The sequence below is a fragment of the Magallana gigas genome, chromosome 8, assembly GCF_963853765.1.
Source record: "Magallana gigas chromosome 8, xbMagGiga1.1, whole genome shotgun sequence".
Classification (NCBI taxonomy): domain Eukaryota; kingdom Metazoa; phylum Mollusca; class Bivalvia; order Ostreida; family Ostreidae; genus Magallana; species Magallana gigas.
Genome location: NC_088860.1, coordinates 35,809,431 through 35,823,305, shown reverse-complemented (window position 1 = coordinate 35,823,305; position 13,875 = coordinate 35,809,431). Strand labels below are relative to the sequence as shown.

At 34.7% G+C, this 13,875-nt stretch overlaps 1 long non-coding RNA gene across 1 annotated transcript in view; it reads left to right on the top strand.

The window, feature by feature from the left end:
* Positions 1–9,490, top strand: part of LOC136270560 (uncharacterized) — a 64,411-nt gene extending 54,921 nt beyond the window's left edge. The window contains exon 6 of the long non-coding RNA XR_010708343.1: positions 9,449–9,490. This is a non-coding gene — a long non-coding RNA (uncharacterized lncRNA). The remainder of the gene's footprint in view (positions 1–9,448) is intronic.
* The last annotated feature ends 4,385 nt before the right edge of the window (positions 9,491–13,875 follow it).

The following is a 13,875-nucleotide window of genomic DNA, read 5'->3' as shown; positions in this document are numbered from 1 at the left end:
TTTTAGGGGCATTAGTTTCCGGACAAAGGCTCCGAAATGGTCCGTAGCAAATAATTTATAGTTCAAAATCTTTATTATTGACACTTTGAATATTGTCCTCTGATTTTTGTATTTTAGTTTTTTCCAATTATTCCACTCGAATTAATCAATCGAAATCTATGTTCTAAAAATAGCAAAAATTTTCTCTTGTTTTAGCTTCGTAACTTTTTAGTTTGAAATATTTCCTAAATACATAAAGAACAAAAGTTGTGCATAATGTTAAGGGCTTTCATTTGACACCAATAGAAAAGGGCTGGCCCCTTAAATTAAGGGCCAGTAGCCCCTAAAAAATTTTGCTGAAAAACTCAAAAACGGTTAGGATTTCGATATGACTGTCGCTGGAAAAGTTGTTTGTTGGAATCTTATAAAGGTCGTTACAATGTTATTTTGTAAGTGATCTGTGTAGTATGAGTGAAAAAAGCTTTACATGTTAACATATACCTGTTTTCATTTGGCAACTTAACGAAAGTCTTTGTGCCTAAAACTTGCATAAAGTGATCACAGAAAGTATGCTGGTTTATACAGGAGGCTTTAATTCATGAAAAAAAAAATTAGAACACATGCTGTTTTTTTTATTTAAAGAATTCCGAAGTTTAAGTCATTGTTGCTTAGTTCTTAAAGTGCACAATCCTTAAAGACGAGAATCGGAAAACAAAACATTCTTTTTCTTCTCTAGTAAAACACAAACTACGTATTGAAAAAAATTCTATGCATTACATTTTAGTTATCATACTGCATGCATTTAAAATCCACCTTGAATCAGAGCTGTGTGCGTATCATTACGTAAGCTATCCTTCGCCCGCGGCCGAGAAAATCGGTCACCATGGTCGCGGCTGGACTACCTAGAGGTCAGCGGTTATCCAATACACGAGCGTTGCGTTTTTCATAAATGAGTTAATTTAGCTTCGAACTGAAGAATTGTTTCAGTTTTGATTACGTACACATAAAGGTTTATTCTTCAATTGGATTAAACGATCGGGTGTCAATTAAAAAATCGTTCAGTTAATTAATAAAAGCAATGCCATTCTCAGTCTAATGCAATATCAGACATATAGATCAATTGTGGGTTTTAAGTAAAAAAAAAAGTTTCTATTTGATAGATTTTAGTAATTAAATTGCAAACTTTTCAAATCTTCCTAGGTTCTGAGCTGTGCGTGTGTATGCGTTAATTCGATCTTTACGTAATCTATCGTTCGCCTGCGGCCGAGGAAATCATCCGCGGCTGCACTACCTAGCGGTAAACGGTTATCTAATTTAATACACAAGATTCGCACCCGCACACTTGCATGAATATGAACTTGTTTGAGTTTATATAGCGGTAAATACACTGTACAATGTTTTAACTATATGTTATAAAAGTTTGTTCATTTTGTAACTGTTTAAATCAAACATTAGAGAGTAAATTTTAAAAGTCGTTCTGAAAATTAATAAAAGCGATATTACTCCAACTCCTCAGACATATTTGAATGTTTGGTTTGAAAGTCTTAAATGTTTTAAAAACTGTACAAATATTGTTTTCAATCAACAAAAAACAACAACACAAATATTAAAACCTTGAAATAATGATCATCCCTCGCACATGGCCGAGGAGATCCCGCGCAAGTGACATCTTCTACATTTACCTTATCACGCGTGCATGTTTGGTAATTTGTATGATATTTTTATTATGTTTTCAACTATTATATTGATTTAAGGTGAACATATGAATTTATGTTACTCGTACAGTTGATTTAGCATTGATTTATACGACAGCGTACAAGGTAATTTAAAAATCAAATCAATTTATAATCAAAGTTCCATGTTACATGTTTGCAGTAGGTGCTTGCACGATAAAGGAATGCCCTAAATTGAGGCATTCGGTGATTACTTTTAAAGAATATTCACTTGATTTTTGGAACAAGTTTTGTTCAGATTCTATCGGTCACATATAAAAAACCTCTGGAATGTTTCTACATGGTCGTTTGATCATTTCATTGTGAAAACGAACTTATATCTGTGTTGCCCTCACACCGCCCTGCTGCCAAGTGCTCTTTTTTTTTTTTTAATTCCAGATCTGTCGAAAATCATTTGATAGTGACTTCTTCTTATGTTTAACATTTTTTCCTGAACGTGTTTCTCTTTCCCATCCGTTTTCTTTATTCGGTCAGTCTTTGTAAATTTCAACTTTCTTTATTGCGTTAATTCAATTGCCACGTGCTACCGAAAATCTTGTGTCGCTTCAGCGCACACAGCTCAGAACGTATATAGCCCCAGGTTATTTATGGCTGCAAATCATCAATTGTTATGTAATTAATCAACAGTTCGAAGGGTGCTTTCTTCAAAGTGGTCAATTATCAAACAATAAGACTTTCATTTTCACATTAAAGGTGCGAGTACATAATCTGAGAACGTGGCTATAATAAATTTACCTGTTGAACACGCTAAACTTCTATTATATATAGTTATGAACAGAATTATATATATTATAATAAAAAGTTTTAAGTCAAAAGTAATTTGTTCTTGGGATTAGATGTTATGAAATACGACTACATTATGCTATGCAGGCGGTCGCCATAGAAATCATCAAAGTATTGCAAGTGTGGACAGATTAGTTCACTTGACTTACAGACTATAATATAGTGACATATCTTCCTCCAAAAATATATGCGCTTCTCAAAGTTACACTTCAGTGAGATGGGACATGTGTTCTTTGGGATGTTCTTTATTGCTAATTATATGAAAATTGATTTTAAAAAAAAGTTTTATTGAAGTTGTGTGGTATGAGGTTGTCATGCAATTTAATTAACTTACAAGGTTATCTTTATGATAAAACAGAAAAAAGCAAAAAACAAACAAAAAACCCAGAAAATACAAACATGGAACTTGCATCAAATTTACTTCATGTACATGTTACCCCAAAATTCCGACCGAATATGCCCCTTTGTCACATTTAATTAAAGCAACTGAAAATAAAAACCGTAACACCTAAATTTTTCCCTTATTTTTATTGAAGTTTCTACCGGTTTTTTTTCAAAATACATACGTAAACTTTCTCCGAGAGAATTATTTATGATCCGATAAAGGAGAAAAAACTGAATTAAAAATAGGGTATTTTAATTTGCATATTATTGCATCGTCGAGAGAAGTAATATTCATTTCTGTAAGTAATGTCATTTAATTTTACGTTACATAACGGTGTCTGTATATCAGGTGTAAAATTTAGACGCTCACTTATGCATAAATTCTCCCGATGATCTTTCATAGCTGATTATTATTTCAAATGTTCAAGTCTACTCGTATTATCAAATAATATCAGCCCTGAACAAATTTTCAGAGATGCCATCAATTTTGGCTATTTACCAAATTTTGACAGCACGCAACAATTTCAAACTTGCACATAGTCTTCAAACAATTAGATAGATTTAATTACAGAAGTTACGTGTTTTTTATGCACGTTTTTGCGTGCATTTCCTTACATGAATCATGAATACATGTATGTAACAATCCTTGCTATCCTTAAAAATTTAACTCGCCATTAAACTTCTCATTGTTTATACCCCTGTCACACTGGAGCTGCGTCCTCACGGCGATCCCGCTGCGTCATTGAATAATGTAAAACGCCATGGTAAACGAACTAGAGTCTACTACAGCGCCGTAACAGTGCAACGGCATCTTCGTTCGCCGCGGTGGGATATCCTAGAACATTTTAGAACGCCGTGACAGCGCATGTGCACGCAGTCAGCGCGCAGGGCACGCTGTGGACGTGTGGTAAAAACTCCTAGCACGTCATGAGCACTCGGCGGATACCCAGCGAGAGCGCAGTCAATCGCCAAGTAGAACTCTGTGGAAACGTAGTTGGGAGCTCTGTAAGGACGCCTCCGTCGCCATCAGGATGCCTTGACATTTTCACTTGTAAATTTTTCTTGCGATCCTACGAATCCATGAATTTTACAACGCCGTGAACACGCCCTGGGAACTTGATGTGACAGGGCTTTAAAGAGTTTTCAAAACAATTACACAAACTGTGTTCGACAAATAGTTTTCCTAAAACATTTTCTTCCTGTCTTTATACAGGCTTTCAATCACAACACGTTTTTATAACAAAAGCAGAAGTGAAGTTTTAGTCATTAGTCATTATAATCGTTTGACACCAAATCATTTAAATCATCAACTCGCAGCAACAACGGAAGACCTACTCGTGGCATTGCCACGAGCTTTGCTCTAGTTTCATATTATTATTGACTTAAAACATGTTGGAAAAAAGAAATATTGTATCAAGCAGTTAGTTATTATGCGCAGATCATGCATTCCTCTATGGTTTTCACAATTGCATGTATCAGTTACTACACGTTTTTGCTTACGGAGAAATAAATTTCCAAAGCGATGATATAGTTATCAGTTAAGTTCCAGATTGTCTTCTGCACATGCAAGCACGTGTGTAATCCTGATTTAAAAATAGGTATAATGGCCGGGGGGGGGGGGGGGGTCATCGCAACAAAATTGTGTATTAGCGTACTAGAGTGTACATTGTTAATTAATGATTGATGTTGAATTGTTATTGACAAACAAAATCATAAATTTATAATAACATACACTAAAATGCCAGGGAGTTCTGCTGGACGCGATTTCATTTGTCTTCAATTAATAGGGTGTAAGGATGCCCGCCTACTTAATACATATGCTCACGCGTCAACCGATTAAAAATGACTGTATTTTGGATTTATAAATCGTTCTACAACATTCGATCTGATATTTCGTTGTTAACAATTCAAAACTTTGAACGATTAAATTTGTTTTTATACCTACCCCGACCCTCACGGAAAAATCCATTCAGATCAATGGAAATTTCATTTACAAGACTCCGCGCCAGAATCAGAATGTCTCATTCATTAATTTTTTCGTAGTTAAAGTGGACGAGTCCAAAATAGGAATAGAATAGGAATACCATGTGAACATATGCCGTGAATGCAGTTTACTTTGCGTCTATTTTTTTTATTTTGAGAGTCCTTTTTATCATGTTTATCATGGCTTGAAAATGACGGAAGGCCCTTGAATGTTGTTATCTTTATGCAGGCACGTAGCATCCTTTTTGAAAGTGGGGGGGGGGGGGCGACTCATCCAAAAAATCTTGACAAGCAAAAAAAAAAAAGACTTTCCCAAAATCTTCAAAATCCTAATCCGGAAAAATTAGTTGCTGTGAGAAAAAGTGTGGTGGGGGGGGGGGGGCACCCACAAGCTTGAATTAATAATTGCCTGACGATGCATCTTTATTGTGTCAACATGTATATTCATAATTGATGAAAACGTTATATGGGATGTAATAAGCAACAATGAGCAAGATTGTTCAATTAAAAGGGCTTTTCACATTGCACTTGTGTAATCCTGATTTAAAAATAGATTGCCATATTTGAAAGGTCAAAAAAAAAAAGAGGGAGGTGTCATAGCAACAAGATGATACACATTGTCTAAGTAGTACAATGTAAGTAATAGTTGGTGTTGGATTATCATCATTAACAAAGAACCATCAGTTTGGATTAATTAAAACAAATACAAATTCATATAATTGGAATATTTACTGGAGGGGCTACGTACAAGTAATTCGCCGAAGTGGGGTACGTGTGACCCGATTTTCGATCAATTGGGCGATTTCATTCATCTGGAAAAGGGTTTCACTCGCGTGTACAAATGTAAATGTACATCAAACAATTGCTAGTCAATTAAGTGTGTATGTTAATTGGATAGATTTCTTCTAAAACATTCAATCCAAAGTATAATATATGTAGTTATTAGTTGACACCCTCCCAATGGATCTATGCCGATGGATCTATCTGAGATCTCAGCTGTTGCGTGAATGGTAAAGAAAGACTTCGCGCCATAATACGTCTCATTCATAATTTTGGCTCGCCGATTAGTGGGCGAGTCCAAGTAAGGCAAGAGCACATGATGTGTAGATGGTCTTACCCACTCTATTTTCTTAACTGGTCATATAATAAATAGAGATATCATGGATCTTTCACTTTTGTCGGAGCATGTAATGAATGGAACCAAAAAATAAAGTAATTCTAATTGAATTAAATTGAAGTTAAAATGTAAATACCCCCTCCAACCTACGGATTAGGATTTTCAAAATTCCCCATTTTTTAAATTCCTTGTCACGATTTTTTTTTGGATAAAGCTGCCCACCTACCCCCTACCCCCCCCCCCCCCTCCCCCCCCCCCCACACACACACTTTCAAATAACGATGCTACATGTACGTGTTTGAATATCCTTTCCTATATGGTTAGAAATAACAAAATGTCTTTGATTTTGCATCTAATATATAACAAATTCAATTTTCAATTTGGCTGTTTGAGATTATTCGATACATGTACATTCCTAAAATGATTTAAAATAATGAAATGATTTAATTTCCAGTGATATACAGGTACATGCACTCAATCGAAGAAAAAGATTGAAATTGCTTCTAAACTCTGCACGTTCATTTTAATAATTTATGATCCGCAGCGATAATTAAATTTTATTTCTTATAAGATAGCCTAATTGATACATGCATGCTTCCATTGAATAAATTTGGGTAGTCAGGCAAGCTTTTTGGAAAGCTATTGCTTGTATAATATTAAGGTCAGACGCGACCTTCATGTATCTTCCATTTTTTCCTATCTCCACAATGTGAATTAAGATTTCCACTTTGTTATTTCATAATTAAATTTTTAGGTAATATGATTTTTTTGGTCTGGATATAAAGTGTTCAAATTAAAATATATAGTATGACTTAACTTATAAGCATTCAAATGCATTTTGCGTGCTATTTTAAGGTAAGTTCGAAATATTCTAGCTCCAAAACGAGCCTGGTAATGTACTCTAAATTTTTTGGAATTAACAGGTTTAAATGTTAATAAATAAGGAATGAAATATCAAGGAAAATTATATAAAAATGAGGAACGTCTCGTCTGTCCTTAATTAAAATAATATAAATAGACATCATAAATCCCATATCAAACGACATATAACAACTTGAATCTGCACGTCTTTTAATGAATTTATGAACAGCGGGAAATTCTAAGGTAATGTTAGCTGCAAGTCTGTACAGCCCTTGTATGAAAAATTTCGGATGGTACTCAATTTTTCCAGACGGAGAGCTACATATATGCAGCTAAGGTAACTAATAATGCTTCCGATGAAATTCTTTGTTAAGTAAACAAGGTTTTAAGAGAGCAATACTTATTTGTTTAAAAAATAACACCCTAATACTTCGCATTTTATTCGCTGTTTGTAGAACAAGCAAAACCAGTATCAGTTCGATCCCTACCGTATGTACATTGTTCGAATTTAATAGCCCTTGCATTGCATTGCTTTGCATGTACAAAATATCTTTTAAAAATTCAACACTGAAAGTGTTTATCTATATGGCTATTAATCTATATGTACATGTACACATAGCGTTCACATGTGATTCAAAATACCCCAAACGGAAAAATTCACTTATTGAGTCTACATTTTATAGAACGTGCAAAAAATACATTGCGGGTCTGAATGTTTGTTAATGTGTCAATCTATCAATATACAGTTTGTTAATTTTTTTCGATTGCTAAGGCTACATCGTTTTTGATGAACATTGAACAACATTTTTTCCATGCCATTATTTCCACGGAAGATAGCGAGTACAATTATAAAGCACAATTTATTTAATTATCTCTTTAATATTGTGTACTAGTATGTAATAAATAATTTATAAATTGCTGCCGAAGGTTGTTTGGTATTTTCGTTTGTAGATGCATTGCAAGTAAAAAACGTGAAACGCGGGGCAAGTCATAATTAATATCCCTAATAACCGTTACTTAAAAATAGCGGCTTTGGATTCAAATATTATCGTATACGAATATTAAGTTCACTTTTTAAAATCATCTCCACGATGATAATATTATATCCATCGGAAATCAGTATTTTGTTTTGCTTTAAAAGAAATGTTCTATCGAGAGCAATCCCGCGTTCGTTTAAATTGCCAGCGTACATTTGTCATGTCAGTAATACACATTGTGCTTTATATGACGGCCGTGTATACGTACTGTAGAAAAGTTGAGTTTAATTACCATGCATTCGAACCATTTTATTAACACATCTCCCAGTACTGAAACAATTCAAAATGTCTCTGTTACAGTAACACAGTGGGGCGTTAAACATGTGTACGTCCAGCTCTACAAGCATATGCACTGTCGTCAAGGCGACGGCCTGAATACAGCTAGCGACTCTTCTATCGATCGGTTACCTGAGTCTCGTAATGCATCTAAATATAGAAAGGGGCACAGTTATGAAACAAACAACAAAAATAAGGTCAAAGACGTTCATCTTTATGAAATGAATATGTACATATGAATAAAAACATTTGGGAATTTTATGTAGAATTATTTTTGCGCGCTGCATGTATCAGTTAGTGCATTACAAAAAGCCCTTTCATAACCTCCTAAACGTGCGCACCCCCACAAAAATGGACCGAACTGACAACAATTGTTTCTGCAAATACTGGCTATAAATTACGAAAACATTAAATTGAATACCACGGAAGGATTCAAAATTAATTTCTTTACAACTTTGCTTCAATAATGCATTAGAAATTTTTATTCCTTTACAAGTTATTGACAAGAAACTTTTGACGCATCTAACTCCCTAATTATAGGGGCCAGCCCCTTTTTCTGTATACCGAATGAAAGGTCTTGGTAAGACCAAGATCTTTTAAATTACATGTTATAACAAATTTTTATCAGGTAGAAAACTAACACGGAAAATTCGCGAATTTTTTTGAATTTTTTTCGTACCTTTGTTTCAACATCTATACCACCCCTTTTATTTGCATTTAAATAATAAATAAAATATATCTCGCACAAATTCAATGTATTAGCTTCCAAACCAGCCCATCTTTGAGACTCTGCCAGTCATCGTTATAGCTAATCCCCCCTGGACAAAAGAAGTCGTTAAATTTTACTAAAAGGGGAATAACTCAAAACCGGATGGGGATTTTCCTCAACTAAAATATGCAACGACAACATCAAGCGGCATGTTATCAGTCCTGAAAATTTCAAAACAATCGGTGAACAAACGAGCGAGATATTAAGGATCAAAGTTGGCGTCTAGAAGAAAAAAAAAATAATAAGAAATTTGAAAATTTTTCAGAATAATAGTAAGGTCTTCCGTTGGAAACGGAAGACCTTAATAAATATATGAAATAGAAACATTGCTTGTTTTCGTTAGCTAACAACTCATAAAACCATGACTCACTTTTTTTCAAAAGGTATGTTGGTCTGTGATAATAAAAAATTAAATAAAGTGAAGCTGCATGATTATGTAAATGACAAAGAGTTTTATTGCACAAATGTATCAAAAAGGATTTAAAATACGTTTATACATGTAAAGACTTAATCTTCATTCTTACAGAGAGTTTTGGAGAGTTACAGGCTGAAATTACATACATGAAAGGTAACAGCAAAGTTGGTTTATCAAATGGATAATAAAATTAAATAAATATATGAAATAGACACATCGCATGGTTTTATTAACTAACAACTCAATAAATCATGACTCACCTTTTTTCAAAAGGTATATGGGTCTGTAATAATAAAGAATTAAATAAAGTGAAGCTTCATATTCATGTAAAGACAAACGGTCTTAATCGCGCAAATGTAATAAAAAGGATCCAAAGTAATTTTATATATTTAAACTTTGTTTCTTCATTCTTACAGAGGGTTTTGGAGAGTTACAGACTGGTGTTACACATCTGAAAGGTAGTAGACAAGTTGGTTGAACAGACGGATAATTGAACTAAATTGATATCTTATAAAAAGAAAATTGCCTCTTTAGATTAATTAACTTCACATTGAAACATGACCCACCTTTCTAGCTCACCTGAACTGAAGGTTCAACTCATGTTTTCTGATTGCCTTTTGTCCATCGTCCGACCGTCTGTCTGTAAACTTTTCACATGTTTTTACTATGCAAGCATCATCCTATAATGTAACTCAAAGATTTTTAAAATTGTGACCCTCAGACTAATACGTGGGCCCAAACGAGGGATTAAAAGTTCCCGAGAACAACAATGATACAATATGTGATCTTACTATGCAAATATCCTCAAATATTTTTGATTCTTATTGTTAACATCGAGATCTCAATTCTTTGGTCGCAAAAGAATTCAATCTTGCTTTCGATGACGAAGGGAAACTAGCACGCTGGTCACTCATTACACGGTCGTTTGAGATACAGGTGGAATGCAGTTAAACGACAATTTGACAGGATGAGGACAATATATACCACCTTATTGGAGCTCCACCTCCGCCCCGGCCGGGGCTTGAACTCACGACCTCTGGAACCCATTCTCCTAGCAGTGAGCGGCCACCGTGCTAACCACTTGGTCATCTAGGCAAGACAAAAATCTTGCTTTCGATGACGAAGGGAAACTAGCGCGCTGGTCGCTCATTACACGGTCGTTTGAGATACAGGTGGAATGCAGTTAAACGACAATTGCAGAGGGTGGGGACGATAATAAGCGATAATACAATTAAAATTTATAATTTTCATAACTAAAGGATGAGATCCCTTCCCATATGATAATACACATCGTGACATGAGCAGCACTTTGTGTGCAATTTGGGGTAGAACTGTTTGCAGTGAATTTTCAGTTAATCAATAATTTTAACATTTCATGTCATAGAAAGTATAATGGTCTATATTATTATTACAAACAATATTAAAAATTAAATTATGCCCCCTCCCCGTGGCGGTTGCCAGTTTTAGATTTGCTTCTGTGTGTCTACATGAACACCATCGTGTGCACAGATTTAGAGAAGGGGTGCGAGTGAGGGGTCCAGACCCCCCCCCCTCCCCATGAAAAGTCATTTATATCAATTGTAAAATTACCAAAAATACACCTTGGACCCCAATGCTCTTACATACATGTAAACGCTCTAACCCATTGCGCTTCAATGTTAGGTAGCATTATTTGGGGGGGGGGGGGGTATTTATTCAATATTTAATATACTTTATTGTTTATCTCAATAGGAAGTATACATCACAATATGCATGTGTCCTGCACCACCTTAAAGCTGTTATTTACCTAATAAAATAGTGCAAGTGGATTTGAAGAATAGGTCATAAAAATACATGCATGTTACAAATGACTGATCTTGTCTGAAGTTACGTACACAACACAGGTCTGCATGTCTCATTAGCGGGTACTAGTTTTACCCAGCTCTTCGATTAGATGGGTTCACGTGTATACATACATAGATGTTGCTAAAACGCGGAACGGATAACGGAACGGAAAGCGGAACGGAAGGCAAAAACGGAAAATCTTATCTAATGTTTATTACCTCATAGATGTGCTAATCATGCTAAAACGATATGCTTTATGTACCTTTTTAATTTTTTTTTTTGAAAGATTAGCAATATTAGATTATTTATTCAAGAATATTTATTTCCTCAAAATTAACAGTACATGCATTGACCACTAATATCCTCGATTCACTTTTTGCGTTATACCGGTATTTATATATACCTCAGGGTTCAAGCGATTCTCTTTAAGAAGCATTAAACATTCTCATTATTCTTTCTTTAAAACGTCCTCTCTAGCTTATCAGCTGGTATAAATACACGGCTAAAAATAAAGAAGTCTACGGGGTTTTGCAATTCAACAGACCCGGATGATAGTGTTGAAAAATTGTGCAAGGTCTTCTGAGTGACTTCCAAATGGAGGAAAGATGTCAACATTTTCCATTATAAATCGTTCAAATGTGCTGCATGAATATTTTGGGATCGACAGACTATAGTCCCAATATATAATCGGAAAATCAAACCAGGCAACGTCTAGAGCTCTCTATTCGGATCATATGTATATAGCTGCTGGAATAAACAACTGCTTAGTAATACAAATGTAAACAAAATTGCATTGCTAAAAATACTAGTTTCACAAATTACTAGTTTCACAAATTACCGAGTATTTTACTGTTTACTGTATTTAAATTTTTAATGTCGTCTGTCCTACGATTTTTTTTCTTCGATCTCAATGATACTGTATCGTCTGTATGATAAAAGCTCGTCTAGAACACCGACAATTCAATTTTGATGTAAGTATATACATGTACATCATATTTGAAATATAAAAATACTCAAAACACGCATAAAACGCTTTCACTAACTCCGTACGTTACGCTTATATGCCAGCAATACCATATAAGAAAAATAAGTAACAAGAGGCCCATTGGGCCACATCGCTCACCTGAGGAACAATAGGTATGATAAAATCAGCTCAATGAAGTCATAATTCAAAATATCTGGACAATGTACAATAATTCATGTAAATCCTGTATAAATAAAATCCATTTTCCCCTGGATATAGTTATGTTTTTAATAATTAGTCCCTTTTCTAACAGGATGGTTTTATAGTCATATCATATGCTGAGTATTGCAGTTCTAAAAAAGATCCCTAACAATAGTTTATATATGGGATATAAACGTACATCAAACGCTGAACCTTCTCGTGAGGCCAAATAATTGTCCTGGGGCCAAAGTCTTAACAATTATAAAGAATCATTTGGCTGATTAGTTTCTGAGAAGATTTTTAAAGATTTACCCTATATATTCCTTTGTTACTCTTTGACCCCTTCCCCCCATTGTGGCCCCACCCTACCCCTGGGGATAATTATTTTCACAACTTTGAATCTAGACTACCTGAGGATGCTTTCACACAAGATTCAGCTTTCCTGGCTGATTAGTTTCTGAGAAGAAGATTTTTAAAGAATAACTCTGTTTATTCCTATCTAAAACATCGACCTCCCATTGTGGCCCAAACCTACCCCCGGGGGTCATGAATTTCACATCTTTGAATCTACACTACCTGAGGATGCTTCCACACAAGTTTTAGCTTTCCTGGCTAATTAGTTTCTGAGGAGAAGATTTTTAAAGATTTACTGTATATAATCATATGTTAAACTTCGATCCCCCATTGTGGCCCCACCCTACCCCCGGGGGTCATGATTTTCACAACTTTGAATCTAGACTACCTGAGGATGCTTTCACACAAGTGTCAGCTTTCCTGGCTGATCAGTTTCTGAGAAGAAGATTTTTAAAGATTTACTGTATATATTCCTATGTAAAACGTCGATCCCCCATTGTGGCCCTACCCTACCCCCGGGGGTCATGATTTTCACAAATTTGAATCTTCACTACCTAAGGATGCATCCACACAAGTGTCAGCTTTCCTGGCCGATTAGTTTCTGAGAAGAAGATTTTTAAAGATTTACTTTTTATATTCATATGTTAAACTTCGACCCCCATTGTTGCCCCACCCTACCCTCAGGGGTCATGAATTTCACATCTTTGAATCTACACTACCTGAGGATGCTTCCACACAAGTTTCAGCTTTCCTGGCCGATTAGTTTCTGAGAAGAAGATTTCTAAAGATTTACTCTATATATTCATTTGTTAAACTTCGACCCCCCATTGTGGCCCTATCCTCAGGTGAGCTAAAAAGTTTAAGTTTACAATTCAATAAGTTGGTTTCTGGAAGAACAGATTTTGAAAATTTTCGTAATAAATATTGACAATTTTTTTTTACTTTTTTAATCTTTAGCTTTTAAGATCTGTGTACAAATATAGAATTGTGAGCAAATCTTTGTATCTTGCTTATAATTCGAAGCTTAACACTCAAATATGGTTAGTAAATAGAAATTGTAAACAATTAAACCCAAGAAACATGCACTACATGTATAACAAATAAAGAACACAATTTATTTTTTCGAAATGAATCATATATATACATTTATATACCTACATATTTCCGTAAGCCATATCAAACTCTATTTAAACTG